This window comes from Heterodontus francisci, chromosome 5 (assembly GCF_036365525.1).
Source record: "Heterodontus francisci isolate sHetFra1 chromosome 5, sHetFra1.hap1, whole genome shotgun sequence".
Taxonomy (NCBI): domain Eukaryota; kingdom Metazoa; phylum Chordata; class Chondrichthyes; order Heterodontiformes; family Heterodontidae; genus Heterodontus; species Heterodontus francisci.
The window spans coordinates 188020290-188034625 of NC_090375.1; the positions used below are offsets into that span (position 1 = coordinate 188020290).

The window sequence follows — 14336 nt, forward strand, 5'->3', positions numbered from 1 at the left end:
ATATTGAACGCCACTAATTCAAAGGAGCTAAGGTAAGCAGCAGGGATATCATAATGAACACAGTATCAACTTGACTCAAAACAAGCAAAATACTGCAGATGCTGGAAATCTGAAATAAAACAGAAATGCTGGGAATACTCAGGAGGTCAGTCAGCACCTCATGAAAAGGCACAGACCTGGAATGTTAACTCAGTTTCTCTCTCCATAGATACTGCTAGACCTGCTGCTTTTATATCAACTTGACTCAAACTGCATCACTCTTGCCTGTGGGTCAGGAGTTTGAGTCCTAAAACAGGATGGGAGAGTATAATTGGCATTCAAGCTCAGTATTGAAGCTGTGCTGCACTATCAGAGGTACTCTTCTTTGAATGAGCTGTGAAACTGAAGTCCTGCCTACTTGTTCAGGTGGATGTTAAATCTGTAACAGGAAGACATTAGGATTGGTGGTGTAGAAGGATTAGATCAAATTGGCTGAAGGGCTCTCTTCATGTTGGCCTATTTTGAAATAACATAAGCACATAATGAGCTGTGTTTAATATCCTTATCTACTTGAGGTGCTGCTTTTAACATCTTATGAACTTGACCTGCCCATGCTGCTACTCTTCCATATTATTTCTCCAGATTTCGTCCAAAGTATAATCATTTTTCTCACTAAAATATGCCACTTCAGATTTACTGGAATTGAATTCTATTTGCTACATTTTTGTCCATTCCATCATGTTATCAATATCTCCTTACAGCTTCTGTTGTCTCTCAGAATTCTTTATCGTGCTTCCTATTTTGGTATCGTCTGCAAATTGGACACTAGCCTCTCTCGCCCCATATCTAACTCATCGATGTACATGGTGAACAGAATGTGACCTGGAACAGAACCCTGTGGGCCACTGCTATCCACTTCCAAACACTTTGAGAAGTATCAGAGCAGGCACATTGGGGAGGTTTAGGCAGTGAGAAGGAGGATCTGGTAAATCACTGAGCATGAATGAGGAGGCACAAGTGAGGTACCAGTGGAGGATCATGAGGCTGCTAGCTAGAGGTCCAGCACACATCCTTCTTCAATTGAAGAGCACAGGGATTTGGCCCTCGTGGAGCCTGCCTATAACAGAACACTGCTGTTGGAGCAGGATCATCTTACGGAGTCATTTTGAGGCTGTCTGTAGCACTATGCAAAGTGCAGGGACAACTGTCGACCCTTGTATAAGACCTTAGTCAGGTCTCACTTGGAATACTGTCCCCAGTTTTGGTCTCCTCACATGGTGGGTGATATTGAGGCTCTGGAAAGGATGCACAGGGGGGCCATGAGACTAATTCCCAGTAATAAAGCATCTTGGTCAAGAAGATAGGCTAAAAGGGTTGGACCTCAACACTTTAGAAAGGCATGGACTTAAGGGTGATCTGACTGAGATTTATAAGATAATGAAGTGAATAGATAATGTTTCAATTGACATTTTGTTCCAATTGAATACATCAGGAGGGGGGTGAGGCGTCACAATTTTAAATACTATAAGGTCAGATCTAAGTTAGATATCAGGAGATGGTTCTTGGACCTCTGAAGCAAGCTGCCATCTCATGTGATGGGTGCAGACTCAAAATTAATTTCCTTTACTGACAGCTGGACCACCGTCTGGCTGAGGTGGACATCACCTCTTACAAAAGGCAAGCACTGCAAGGAATTCAGGGCTGGAGTGATCTCCTGGACTAGTTTTTATTGCCTAACTGGGTGGAAAGTGTATGTATGGTAATACGCAAGGTATCATAATTGTGTGGGACAGGCTGGATGGATCAGAGGATCTTTATCTGTTATTGTTTGCATGTTTGTAGTATCTGTGCAGGCAAGCAGGAAGGTTTCTTGGAACTGCAATTCACCACAGAGCATGTGGCAACTCCATGATTATTTCCTAAAATCATAGAATGAGATAATGCAGAAGGAGGGCATTCGGCCTATCCTGCCTGTGGCGGCTCTTTGAAAGAGCTATCCGCTATGAAAACTGAAGGATCTGCAGTAGAAACCTCAGTGGTCAAGTTCTTCAGCACAATGGAATTATTTCTACATGAATGCCCAAACTACTGCTATTGAGGCCTTGGACTCCAACATCCAAAAGGCTCTCTTGTCCACCTTCCCATGATTTCATCATTTTGTTAGAACATCTGTTTAGGTAAGGTACTGCCACAACTGTGGTGGATCAGGAATTCTGCTGTGCTACAATAATGTTAGGGGATCCTGATCCTGCAAGAGTTCCTGGGGCAAGGGAATTCAAGTAAAATGGGTGGATGGCCATATGAGTATGGCTGCAACTTGGCCACTCGCGAGAAGAAGGGAGGGGGGGAGCAGAATGCAGCATTTATTCAAGTATAGTAGAGTTGAAGCTGGTGGGAAGAGCTTGCAATTGAAATAAGCATGGAAATTGGTTTTGTTTATAACAGGGCTGATCCGAAGATACCAGGATGTTGGTGCGTTCCAGTGATTCCAACTTGGAATAACCCCGTGGGCCCCACTTACGTCACTCTAGCAACTATTCTTGGTTGGTGTCCATTTTGTTGGGGACAGAGGAGGCCATCCCACTTTTTCCAGCTCCATCTCCTTTGCCTTTGATGGGATGAGCCAAATTTACACCCACAGCAGTATTTATCCTCAGGGCAGAGTTCCAGCATCCTTGGGGACAACCCCCTTTTCCAGTCCCATCAGAGACCGTCTGCGGTACTTTCACTCCTGGAACATTCTGGGCCTGTGTGCTTTCTTTCAATTTACCTTCATCCAAATGTTATACAGAAAATAATTCAGATCCTGAGTAGAGATTAATGTTTCTACCATGTATAGTAGCTTATAAAATTGGTGATAAAGAGTTAAAAGCAATTAAACATTAATACAGTACTTTTATCTTTGTAAGTGAAGGACAATATAATGGACTTTGTGGGTGTGGATTTACACTTATTTAAGATGAGGCAACAGTATTAGGAAAAAATTTCCTGCACTCAGTGACAGCATCAAGCAATCCACGCCAGCTACAGTATGCATTAGAATCAAAATAGGATTCCATTTATACTGTACCAACAGTGTGCCTGTATCCTCTTCCCAAAAGCTCCTTCACACACCCGATACACACTAATACACCTTTTCCTATCGCCTCACTAGATGATGGGTTATATCATTTGATATTTATCAAGAAGTTCTGTATTATTGACTCGCTTTGGTTGGTTTGAATGCTCGAATTCATTCACTTAGGAAACCTTGAATACAACTTACCTAAAGGAGAGCAGAAGGAAGGTGATCTGGTGCTGCAGGTAAAAGAGCATTATTCTAACCACTATGTTACTCAGTGTCATTAGCATTTAATGTGTTTTACATGTTCCAAAAATAACCTTTAATGCTGCAACAGAAAAACTAAGCAGAAAGTAAGGACCCCTGACCATGCCCCCACCCTTTCCCAAATAAACTGAGGGTAGTTTATTCATTAAATAAAAAGCAGAAAATGCTGCATCCTGTGGATCAGTCAGCATCTGTGAAGAGAACAGAAAATTTATGATATTTTTGGGTGTTTACTCTTCATCAGAACTTACTCGTGAACTTTCGTTGAAATTTAATAAAAATATTTTGGGGGTTATTGAGAATTTACAGGTGGAAGAGGGAACTATTAAGTGAGTATAATGCATTCTGGTAGTCAGATAGTTTAAACTGCAATTGTAATTTGCTTTGATCCTTAACTGGAAGAAAATAGGGTTGGAGTTTTGGGGCTGCCTAGCAATTAATATGCTTATCCTAGTCAGGCGGAATTTCATCAGGTCTCAGCTGAAACACAAGATGGAACACCATCTGAAAGGTAAGGTGTTTTTCCTCAGGTGGAGGGAAAACTGGCACTGACGCAATCCACTCAAAACTATGACTGTATCGTCTATGTAAGGGCACTGGGTTAGATGTAGGCAGCTGCTGGGGAAAAGTTCAGAGTCAGCCTTCTTGGCTGCAGCAGGGCTCGTGGTGGTGATCAGGGTGTGCAAAAATAACACTTGCATTCACGTAGTGCCATTAAAATAGCAAAACGTTGCATGTGCTTTGTAATTGGGGCGACATCCGAGCGGGAAACCCCAAGGGGGTTCAGGGAGGTGGCCTAAGCTGTTGTTGCAGAAGCCGGTTTTCAACAAAATTTTGAAAGTGGGCAGAGATATAGCAAGATGAAAGGTTTCAGGGAGTTCCACCGTGTGCGAACAAGATGGTTGAAGGCTCTTCTAATGAGTAAAGCACCGAGGGAGGGAAAGCACATAGTGGGCCAGTGTTAAAATAGTAAGGGCATGAGCAAGGGTGTAGACTCAATCCAGTTACAAAAGGTAGGAATTTGTTGAAGAGGACAAGGGTGTTGAAGTCAATGCGTTAAGCGATGGGGAGCTGTTGGAGGTTGACTACTGTCTGTGTGGTAAGTGATTGGGACTTTGTGTGGAATAGAATGAGAGTGACAGAGTTCTGAATGAGTTGGATTTTGTGTTGGAGAAAGCTTGGGAAGCCAGTAGAAAAACTGAGTCTGAAGGTAATGAGGATGTGGATGAGAGTTTTTGCAAAAATGGAAAGAATGAGATGGCGCAGAGATGGAAGTAAGCAATCCTGTTGATGGATGAGATGTGGGGATTGAGGCTCAGGTTAGGATTGAGCAAGCCACCGAGATTATTCACCTTTCGACTGTGTTTGAGTGACTATCCAGGGTGATAGTGGAATTTGCGGGCTAGGGCACAAGAGTTTCTAGCAGAGACCAAAATAGGATGGCTTGAATCTTGTCACTTTCAAGCTGAAGAACAAAAGTTAGCTTACCCACAACTTGATGTTGGACAAGGAGCTTGACAGCATAGGGGCTTGTCAAATCAACGGTGTTGGTGGAGAGCTAAGGCTGGATACTGTTGGGGTACCTGTGAAAGCTGGGGATGACTGTAAGGGGAAGTGTCTGGTCAAAAATTGATTAAAAGGGGAGAATTTAGAAGTCTTAATATTTATTTAAAAATATTAAAAGAAATTATTGGATAAATTAAAGAAAAGAAAATGGAATCAACTGAAATAAGCTCTGCCAAACCAAAAACATCTAAATTCCTAAAATTTACAAAACCTGTCGGACATTACTATTTTAGGATTGTTACTCCAAATATTTACATTAATGGAAATAGTTCTGAGGCAGACACAAACAGAAAAACCATAGCTGTACTATTCATATCCACCTTTTTGAAAAACATTAAGATTTCAATGTGGCAACTGTGAATAAAGCCCATTTCACAAAGTCTGCTGATTTTTATCTTAAATATGCAAAATGACTGAGATCACCATTATTCACATGCTGAATCAAATGAATGAATATAAAGAGCTCTACAACCCTTCTTACTAGTGGGGAGGAAGAATGTCGAGGAAAAACCTACCGAAATGATATTTGTGGTGTATCAAGAGAGCCAGACAACATAACCAATATAGCTATTTAAAGAGTTGCCTTGTCACTGCAACAAAGATTCAGGAACATGCTAAACTATAATGGAGCAGGGAACATGCCAGAAAAAAACTCAGAGGAAAAGAGAATTTAAGAGGCCATGTCACATATCACTAATACATAAATACAATTTATATGCTGTAAAATGACTTTTGTATTTCAATGAGACCCAATTTCAAGTATCCATTACAGTTCTGTTGATGCATGAACAGTTTGGCATATACAGTATCTGGCACTCTCACACTGAATGAAGGACTAATAGCATGTTGGTAACCCTTGCTGCAAAACATCCCTTTAAAAAAAATCTCAGTCTATGGATCAAAATAATTTATATTATGACTGACGGATGAATCGATTTAAAAAAAAATCTATTACCACCGCATTACTGCCGCAAGTCACAAAAGCTAAATAGTAAGAATCCTCAAAACACTGGCTTTTGGTGAACAACTTTACAAATCAAGATAGTCTAAAAAAAAGACCTCTGGAAACTTGAATATTTATTACTGATGCCTGCATCAATCATTCAACTAGTTACAGACTTGAATTCCTGACTGTATCTCTGTTGACATGCTTAGTACTGGTTCAGTTTTTGTATTGTAGTTGTTTTGTATTAAAGTGTATCATGTAAATTTTGTACATTTTCTTATTTTTTTATCCTGCTCTTATGGCACTGCAAAAGATAAAAATGCATCTATCTCACAACGCTAATTTTATAACAGCACTGAATTAGCGTGATTCAAATCAAGACCATGTAAACAGCCCGATTCAAATCCCTCGCCGGCTTCTGCCCCCTTGTACAACACAAGAGTATGCATTGACATGAATGTGATACAGTCTGGAGTACCTCCTGCCATGGTGCCATGCAAGTAGAGTACCAGGATTGAACTTAGCTCTGATCAATAGATCCATATAGAACTCAATCAGCAATGTTAAGGGGCTATATGTTTTTTTTTAAACTAATTTTGTAAAACGTTGGAAAATGTGTTGCATATGCAGTACAACATAGGTTCTATATTGCAATCCACTTCAATACCAGGACGATAAAAGTGATAAGTATTGATGAAAATTTTGTCTGGCCACTTTTATAAAAAAAATTGTCCCTTTAAACAGAATTTGACATTATTTCCATGATATTACTTTTCTCAGTATTTACATTTGAGAGAAATATGACTTTAATTTCTCATTTGCTATTACTCTGCAGCATCCTGCATGGCTGGTATCAGGTGTTTCTCTTAATGTTTTGGTTTATTTCCCTCAAAAAAAATCCCGTACAATACATTGTTTTTCTGCTACAGAAAGCAATTAATTTTGGCAGCATTGCACTTTTCTTTTCAATATGTTAAACTACTTTATTTTGGCATAAATACTCAACGTCCTCATGTTAATTTTTCCACATAAAAGAAAACTAAACTGAACATCCTCACAAAAGAGGAAAAGGCTAAGGGGAATATTTAGCACTGGCAGTTCTAATTTAAGTAAAGACTGGTGGCAACTAGTAAAAAACCAAATAATAAAAGTGAAGTCTTTCTGAAATGTAACAGATCTAAAATATGTAGTCAGGTCTGCATTTCAAATACAACATAGCTAATTGCTCGTAGAAAAGTGATGGGAAAATTACATATCTCATTGTGAATTCTATGGCAAGATAATAGAAAGTGAGTTAAAAGGCTGTAGCAATAAAGAAATCTCTAATACTCTTGGAGGGTATTAGTGATTTTTGAATGTTGCAGGTAGCCTGCAAATATTTCAAATTGCTGCTGATTCTGTAATCAAATACTGACTCTGCCTATACTGTACGAGAAAATTGAGGGATTAGCAAATCTGTTAAAGGATTGGATTTGCAACCTCTTCAAATTGATCTGCATATCCAAATTTCCTGGTATGGTACAGACAGTTATCCACCAATAGTTATATTAACACACAATATTATGACGGCACTTTTGAGGTACTTAACCTTTGCATTGACAGGGTCTTTTGTGAAACTCCCTCCTACACTTTAGAACCCCTCTGTGCTAGCTGAGCAGCTCTGGCTGTTCCTCTCAACACAGAGGAAAGTACCTGAGTATGGTTATAAAAATGTTATATATCAAAGTGAACATTTTCTAGCTGGCAGCACACGTTCCAGAAACAACTTCTCATTGAAATTATCTTCTGAGGATTGGGTCTGATGCTTCTGACTGTTCAGGAGTAACCTATTATTTATAAAACTTTTAATAAATCATAACTATTTTATTCTGCTGTAGAAATCAATTATACCTTTTTAATAATATTTAATCAGTGCTACATTTAGCCACTGCTTCATCAAGTAAACAGCTGAGGATACTGTAAATGAAAACTTGACATAACAGAACTGCAGGATGCTCCAAACGATTGGTGAATCAAAAACTAGAGTCGTATTTTTGAAAGCTCTCTCTATTTTATATCTAAATGTTTAGGAAAGTAATAGCATAGAGGGAATTAAGGGCTGTAATTCACTCTCTGTATTCTGCAAACATTCATTAACCACTCGAACTTCTCTCATGTGATTTATGTTGTCAGAACCTCCAAGTTAAATTATAGCCATTAGCTTCCAGTCTGGCATTTATTATTTGCCATTGTAAAGCTATCAAAAAATTGGGGTATTTTACCCCTCAAAAATGGACTTTGTTTTACAATGATCTTAAGTTCACATATTTTAACACAAGCTACCAGGAATTAACACATTTTTCTTTGTCAACGTTACCATTTTCTATTTCCCCAAACTTTTCAAACAAGAAATAATAGCCATTGTTTTCTACAGGAAATGATGCATAACACAAATATTCAATGCAACTAATAACTGTCCGCTCTCGCATCACTTTTACAGCAACTGCATTCTTCCATCGAAACAAACTTATCTCTATTCGCATATAGATTTGAATCTCATTCACATAACGTCATAAAATAGATGCATGGCAATTAAATTAACTAACTTAGAAATCTGAAATATTAGTTAAAATAAGGGTCATTACATCACAAACTCTGGTGATCTTTGTACTTAAAGATTCACATCATGACAACCTCCAAAAAGTATTTTATGTAGTATAACAACCAATACAGCTAAAATAATTTTAATGGTATTTAAAAAATATTTTTATGCTTTCCCTTACACAGGCTATATTGTTGTACATTTCTCGTTCTTCCATCTATGACTGCTTCTGCCAAAATCTCTTGGCGACAAAATAAAAATTAGTTTGTTCTGTCCTATTTACAAACAGTCATTAAATAAGGAAAATGCCAAAGCTACTGGCATTCCTGTGCACAATCTCATTTGCAAGGCACTTGCTTGCAATTCCTAGCCATGCCGTTAATATTTAAGATACAGATGCACCCTGTTATGTATAATAAACTAGCTTGGGCAAGAAAGTAGCTTGTTCCCAAACACTTTATGCACCCAAACAGCTATTCTAATACTGAATGATTATGTTGGGAACAAACTAAAAGATTTGCTTATTTCAGAACTTTATCTGCAATTTGCTTAAATTCATTTAAATGCCAATCTGATATAAGTAAATACTGTGAACATATGACAATATGTTAGGCAAATGACATAACATTTGGAGGATACTTCACTTGCTTATTAACCACAGAGCACCAAAGAAGGTAGACTCCATATTAACAGCCCATAAGATTTTTTTTAAAATTGCATAATTCAAGCTTTTTTTAAATATAAAAACCACACAACTTTTTCCAGAAGACTGGAGCCAGTTGTAAATAACTGCTCGGCTTAAAGAGGGCAAGAAAGGAACTAATGTCTGTGTTACTTGGAGCTGAAGTGCATCAGAATGTTTCCTTGCGGTACATTTTCACTGAAAATTTGTGATGAAGCGCTCTCTGTCTGTTGAATAAATTAATTGTTTTTTAACTCTTTATGGTGCCATGAATGCTGTGAAAGGAGGATGAATCACCGCATACAGAATTCATGCTGTGAGACAGGAGGAGATAAATAGGGATTTCCCACAGAGTTTAACAATGCGGGAAAAATTCCAGATTGAATGTCAGATTCTTCCACCGTGGTCTTTGCAGCCCAAAAGGCTGCCAGCAAGAGGCTGAACAGAGGAGGGCACTCTCGCTATGCTAAACCCGATCACTGACCTGGCACATTCATTATGATCTATTCAGTGGCCCAAGTCTCAGGATCTGTAACATAGAACCACCTGTGGTACAGTCTGCAATAGTGTTCTATTGGAACAGTTGCATTTTCTAAGTATTACAGCATTGCATTACTCGGACAAAACAATTAGCTCTTTGTATACAAAACGCAGATGTGGAAAGGGCTAATACATTCCTGATATGATGTATTACTCAATGCATGTTGAAAGAATAATATGTAGAATATTGAGATTTTCAGTCTTGAAGTTACTTCCCAACAAATTTCCTTCTGGGACTAAAAGTTTTAAGTAAGTTGTTCTTTCTAAAATTGTTGATGTGCAGATGAGGGTAATATATACATAATATACCGAGCGCATTGGATATGAACTGCTAACAAGTATTATTGACACACCTAGTGGGTGGTCTTAAAGTCTATCAAATGGTTGATTAAGAAGCAGAGAACAAATGGCAGATTAAATGAATAAAACACTGAGCCTTTTCTCACTGTGCCATTGTCCACCAGTCATTAACAAAATGCTGAATTTAGTAGGAAACACTGTAAAATTGAAAGCTGAAGCTGACACACATCAAATTGAAAACTTTCAGCATTCCTCTATGAAAGGTGGTTCGGTAGTAAATGCTAACAAATGGTTCTGCCTGTGCACACAGAACGCGCTGGCTGGTTGGTTTTTGAACTGAATGAAGCTGACAAGAACCTGATCATTACAAAGGCATTCTTCAACTTTCAACCATATACCCTGGATCACTACCTCTTTCCCCCCAAAAATTATCTCAAGTAGTCAACTGCCACTTAAGATTTGTACACAGCACAGCATGTGCACATTTGAATAAATTGTACTAAAGAGGAATAATTAAATGTAACATCATAATATAAAAAGGCGGTAATGTTAAAATTGGATCGGTACCTGCCTGCTTTGAGATGGTTTCTGCACTGTCCTCCTCTAAAAGGCAGCAAATTCAATGCAAGTCAACACAAGTATGACAGTGTTTGTGCTGTTTTGAAGGTTCCACCTCAGTGACGTCATGAATAGGGAGCTGACATATTCAACTTTTTCAATCCTCTGAATCAAATCCCATGGTCCCAGTTTTACAGCTTTCACACCAAGCCACATTTCTCCTCTCTTTACTGTCATGTCAAGAAACTCAACATTTGCCAGCAAGGATGACTTATGAGATAATCTGCATCCATGACGTCACTTCCAGGTCATGCAGTTTTGTTGCCAGGAGCAAAATTAATAAATTTTTATTTAATAAAATTAACATATAAAATAACAAAAAACAGATACATTTGGAAACTCTTGATTCTGGAATGAGTGAAAGGGCCCTGACAGGTGCAACAAGCTACGGAAATAAAGTTTCCCAGAACTGAACACAATTCTACTTTAAGTACATGAATACCAAACACAAAGCAGAAATAAAAAAGAGTTACGCCACATAATTCTTTTTTCTGCTAAATGCTGATGGCAGTAGTTTTGCTTTAGCTTCCAGTTCAACAACATTCTGCACTTGGAGGGTTAAGAAACTAGCCAAGCAAAATTTTCCCTACTTAAGGACTGTAAACACTTCTCTTCATCTAGATGGGCATGTGATAAGCTGTGGCATGTAACAAACTCACTGGGATCTCTGTTTAACACTCAAATTTAGTGTTAACACTTAACAGAACAGTGGTAAGCTGTGCCGCTAAGGTCAACGGCACAGATGTACTAATTGTATTATGAGTTTGACATCTAGTGGCCACCTCTGGCAGGGCAAAGCAGGCAAAGGTTAAATCAGCAAGCTCTGTCAAAGCGTTTCTAACTACCCACCCTCAGGGATGACCCATCAGATGCTTGTTGGCACACCACGCAATCCCACCTTTTCAGTGAAGCCAAACAAAGGAAACTAATGTGTTACACTGGACAACAATACAGTGCTAATAAAGAACGGAAGCACAAAAGGTCAAAACAACTCCAGTTTTTTTAAAAGCCATGAATAAAACCAGCAACAAATTCCAAATATAATCACACCAAATCGTTTCCCTCCCAATCTTGGAACTGCACACACAATTTTCTGCAGCAGAAAAGCTTAGCATTGGTCAAACTGTTCTTTTCAATATTGAAGATTCAAATATATATAAAACTAAACAACTATTCCCACAGCACATTACATCATTTTTATTTTGAAAAATAATATAACTTGCTTTTTACAATTGAGCCACGCCTTCACGAATATTTTTACAATGCTGTCGTCCACATACAATGTCCACCTCACCAGTGCTTGAATGTTAACATATTATCAAAGCCTGGTTAACATATGATCAAACCACACTATTCTGATCAATGCCTGAACAGAGTTAATACTTAGCAAAAATGCTAATGTAACAGCAACTAAACAAAATTAATAATAAATAAATTACTCAGAACAGCCTCAGAATGAATGAGAAACTTCTAAGTTATGCTATATATGATTGTATATGCCAGTGTCATACTCTTGGAACTAATTATTACTTAATTCTTTACCATCTATCCAAAAGTGGTAGTAAAAAAAATTAAGTAACCATAGCAATAAGTAAGGTTTTAAAAACATTTTTTTGCAAAGATACTGGAACTTTTTGATGCAAAAAGTGTGAAATAAAAACAGTAATATGCATCTATTTCGTATTATATATACACTGGCTTAGCAGTTAGTTTAAAAGGTAGCTGCGTTTTCTATCTGTATCAAGACCATTTTGTGATCAGTAGCTTAAGACAACAATGGACATATTTACACAAGCTTTCTCTATCAAGTTAGGTTCTCTCAAAAACTGAGTTTTAGTAGCATCTAAAACAATTTTTCTAATGGTGTTAAATAAATTTAGACTAGCAAAATAACTTCACAAGCTGGCTTTACCTCAGAGAGAAAATATTGTAATGACAATATTTCATTTTCATGGCCTATATATTCTACATTTTCATCCCCATAAATTCTACAGAATATCTTAAAAAGCTGCATATACAATATTTTCACCAAAGTACAAAATTCTTTTGTGAAATATTTCATATGAATTTGTAATTAAGACAGGAGAGCAATCAGACAATCAGTACAGCATTTTAACTATCTTATTCCTGGTTGTAGGAAAATGACACCGCCTTACAGGATAACACTGCATAGGCATATGTTAAAAGTGCAATGTGCAGAAATAAATACAGTAATTCTGACAGAACTGAGTGTTTAGTGCCAAAGAATATTTTTTTCAGAAGGCTAAAGACCCAACAGTTAGTATTCATTATCGTGTTCCCCTTACTACCCTAAGTGACTGCTAGTGGACTGCTAGTACTAGTGGAACTGAAGTCTTTCTTCATATGAAGTTGCAATTTAAATAGGTGATCACATAAAAAAAGGTTTTACTTTCTCTGTCATTTTTCTTTTGGAATGAGAATGCATTTCTTCAGGCACTAACAAAATAAGTGATCTACGAACATCATTGCTTTACATGGGCAACACGGCACTCTTGTGCAAATTTACCACAGTGCATTGCATAAAATAAATTAAGGGTTATCCTTTACGGAAACAAATGACTACACTAACCATACCACCATCTGTCACAATTTAAAATTAAATTATCGTTTCGTACCATCTTCTACAATGACAACTTTAAATTCCTGTTGTATTTTCATTAATCAATTGTTAATGCGACATAAAAAGAAATGCACAAGGCAGTTCTATCTGTGTGTACAAACTCATTTCAGGCTGTTGCAAACTCAACTTGCTATCAGTGAACGGTTTTAATTTACCAGAGCAGCAAGTGACAGAAACAGAAAAACGGTACTGTCCATTGATGCCTTTTACCAAGCCTATCAGCTATTGTACTAAATAGATTACTATCATTACAAATGACAGGTCATAATACTTCCCACAGAGCTATTTTTCTACAGTATTATCATTCAATTCTGCAAATATTAACACAAAACTGCACCCTGAGAGGAGTGTTTGTCTTTATTAAAGATAGTTTTTGAAGCATAAATTATTGAGGAAGCTCAACGGTGCAATGTATCTGGATGGAAAATGTTGGTGTTTCAATGGCATGAGAAACTCTTATTTACATCAAACTCTGTTCCGATACAAGTATTCAAGTTCCCCACTGTGTTATCAATCCTTAAACTAAGAGCTTTTCAACACACAGCATTTTTAGGAATTTGAAAGAAATACATTTATGTATTAAATCCTGCACGATTTATAAATGAGTATAGTGATCATTAATTCTGCAAGATTATACATACTCGAAAACAACTCTCTGCTGGGACTAAGCAAAGGAAATTCCTTTCTAAACTTCACTGGACCATTGTTTTTGTTTCTAACATCTCTAAATTGTATCATAAGAAGAATGATTACAGCATTCATTCCAAAGTATTTAACACTTCAAACCATGGAAAAATAATTTAATGACCAATTACATCTGCACTGAATTACCAAAGAAAAGGGGAAAATAAAACCCAGAGGCCCTTACCCAATTAAATAATAAAATGTAAACTTGACTGATAACGCTATTCATTGCGATGGGGGAGAAAAAGCTGCCATTCATACCTCTACCTCTGAACTCCAATCAGTTCCTCTGTTGACTTCCAGATTGAAGATGGTAAAATCTGATTAAACCACCGCATTATACCACTATCCCCAATCTGAATGTGTGAAAACTAGCCTAAAACTTCCCCAGCAACCAATTACAACGTCTGCTTAAAAACTCGTGAATAAATGTAGATAGTACATGTAGTTAGATAAGTCACCCTTTTCCAG

General features: G+C 37.5%; 1 protein-coding gene across 10 annotated transcripts in view; it reads right to left on the reverse strand.

The window, feature by feature from the left end:
* The window catches only part of LOC137370189 (sal-like protein 3), a 71249-nt gene that overhangs the window by 49685 nt on the left and 7228 nt on the right, over positions 1 to 14336 (reverse strand). The window contains exon 1 of one of the 10 annotated variants that reach the window (XM_068032483.1): positions 14127 to 14297. The exons of the other annotated variants lie outside the window; for them this stretch is intronic. The gene's annotated coding sequence lies outside the window, so the exon portion shown is untranslated. Of the gene's footprint in view, positions 1 to 14126; positions 14298 to 14336 lie in introns of those variants that run through there. 10 annotated transcript variants of the gene reach the window in all.